Below are 2,847 nucleotides of genomic sequence, written 5' to 3'. Positions count from 1 at the left end.
TAAACTCATATTTTAGCATCATCAGGGCATTAATTTCAGACAGTTTTCTGATTAATTCTGATCACCACAGCTTGATCTTCAAGTGGTGATCATCATTGATCACTCAGGCAATATAAAATGAATTGTTATTTCCATAGGTCATTTATTTTGTGCATATTGACATAACAATATTCCCACTGATCCTCTGGATAAGCAAGGCTAGAAAAAAATGACTTTGCCATTCAAATTGCCACTTTATATTGTCAAAGACAGACCAGCTGCCATATAAGTATAACTATAATCAAATACCTCAGACATTTTCTATCTAATAGCATATCTAGTCGAAAAGCAAATAAAATTTTACTCACATTTGACATCATGCAGACCAAATAAAAGTATTTTAAAATTAAGGAAAAAACAGTGGTTATTTTAAAAGTTGTCTGTCTCTGGAATTTAGGGAGTATGCATATATACTCAAATGGGAGTGAGAAATGACAGTTCATAGATAGATGGACACAAGCTTTGGGTCTTTAGATGAAGCAAATCTGATTGGTTTCAGGCCATGGATGTTGCAAATGAATGAATCATCAAATAGATTTACTCAGTTTTCTCATTGAAATGAAAATAACTGAAGACCAAAAACAGATTAAAGCATGCTATGAGTAACTCCACCAGTATCGTGTTAAAATAGCCGCAGAGGAATAACATAGGATGCTAAACACAGGTTTATAACCTGATGGAACTGGGAATTTGGAATGGCAACATTAAGGTAACTATGGCCACACAAGGATTGAGGGTGTGTGTGTGTGTGTGTGTGTGTGTGTGTGTGTGTGTGTGTGTGTGTGTGCATGCGCGCACAAGCATGCACGCATTGGGAGAGGTAGACTTTATTTCTCATTTAGGTAGGTTTATACACTTGGAAATCTTCAAGTTTTCTAAAGCACTATCTGATCCAAATTTTTCTAGATCTTCATTATTACTTATTTCCAAAAGGAGAGTTTTCCTAGAAAGATGGTTTGAAATGTACTAATATAGGTAGACATATAACTCTAATGTATTCATTCATATAAAAGCAATGGATTTAAAGCAACCTTTGGGATCCCCAAAAGAAAATGGAAAACTCAGCTTAGCATCTTAACACTAGTGAGTGTGAAGTTTCTGAAATCAAGAAAAATGGCATATCTTTTCTGATATGGTACTAAAAGATGGATGATTTCTTTTACTCAATCTCTAAATCAAAATATTTTTTTTTACATTTTGACATAGAAGTTATACGTGTAATAATCATGAAACCATATTTCACCAATTTATACATACCTTACATACATGTGATACATGTTAATATTATCTGTTCTACTATCTTATTTTCAAGACAAGGTTTCTCTGTGAAGCCATCTCTCCTGGGACTCACTGTGCAAACCAGGCTGACCTAGACCTCAGAAGTCAGAGATCTGAGTGCTTCTGCCTCCTGAGTGTTCAGATTAAAGCTGTGTACCATCACCACCCATCACAATTATAATTTTAAAACAGCAAAATATTAGCTACATGTGATCTACTAAACTGATTTTACAATTCACTAGTAGCAGTTGACTCATAGTTTGAAAGGACTACTCTCAAGGCAGGCATAGTGGTGCATACGTTTCTTTATTCCCAACATGCAGGAGTCTGAAACAGGTGGCTCTCTATGAATTCAAGACTAGTCTTGTTTACATAGTAAGTTCCAGGAGAGTCAGTACTACATAATGAGATTCTGCAATAATAAACAAATAAATAAATAAATAAATAAATAAATAATAAAAATAAACAAGAACAGAAAGCAAGAAAAGAAGCAAGGAAGGAAGGAACTACCCTAATTGAGTTTCTAAAAACAATAGCTGTCATTTCTAAAAGTACTAACATCCATGATTTCTTTTCTTTTCCTTAATAAGGACTACAGTGCTATAGAAAAAGATAAAATACCATGGGTGCTTGTGACAGACATTGACCATCCATGTGTTAATCAGTGGTTGAGGAGTTAAGAAGCATTTGTCATGTCACCACTCTAATTTCTCAAGTAGCTTCATTCCATGGCTAGGAAAAAATATGCTTTCTTTCATATTTCAAATTTCTGCTGGAGTGATATTACATGTCAGGTAAGGCAGACAAGCATTTCTTTCTTTGGGATGACCTGTTTTTAATTTTTTTCTTAATTTACATATTGACCCCAGTTCTCTCTCCCTCCTATCCACCAATCCCCTCCAATCCCCAAACCATCCCATGTCTCAAAACTAACTCCCCAGGGAATGTGAGGCCTTCTGGGAAAGATCAGGAAAATCTGTCAAGTCTTTTTGGGTAGGGCCTGGGCGATCCTTCGTGTATCTAGGTTAAGGGAGCATCTCTCCATGGGAAATGGTCTCCTGAAGTTCTTTTGTGTACCAGGGACAAATCCTGGTTCCACCACCAGATGTCCATCGATTGCCCAGGCCTTCTAACTGAGACCCACATTCACAGAATCTGGGTTGGTCCTATGCTGGTTTCCCAGCTATCAGTCTGGTATCCATGAGCTCCCCCTTGTTCAGGTCACCTTTCTCTGTGGGTTTCCCCAGCCTGGTCTTGAACACTTTGCTCATCACTTCTCCCTCTCTGCAACTGGATTTCTGGAGTTCGGCTCAGTGTTTAGCTGTGTGTGTCTGCTTCTGATTCCATCAGCTAATAGATGAAGGCACAAGGATGGCATATAAGGTAGTCATCAATCTCATTATTAGGAAAGGGCATTTAAGGTAGCCTTTCCAATGTTGCTCAGATTGTTAGATTTGGTCATCCTTGCAGGTCTCTGGACATTTTCCCAGTGTCAGTTTTCTCTTCAAACCTATAATGGCTCCCTCTATT

The sequence above is a fragment of the Phodopus roborovskii genome, unplaced genomic scaffold (genome assembly GCF_943737965.1).
Source record: "Phodopus roborovskii unplaced genomic scaffold, PHOROB, whole genome shotgun sequence".
Lineage (NCBI taxonomy): Eukaryota > Metazoa > Chordata > Mammalia > Rodentia > Cricetidae > Phodopus > Phodopus roborovskii.
Note: the sequence above shows the minus strand (reverse complement) of the source record.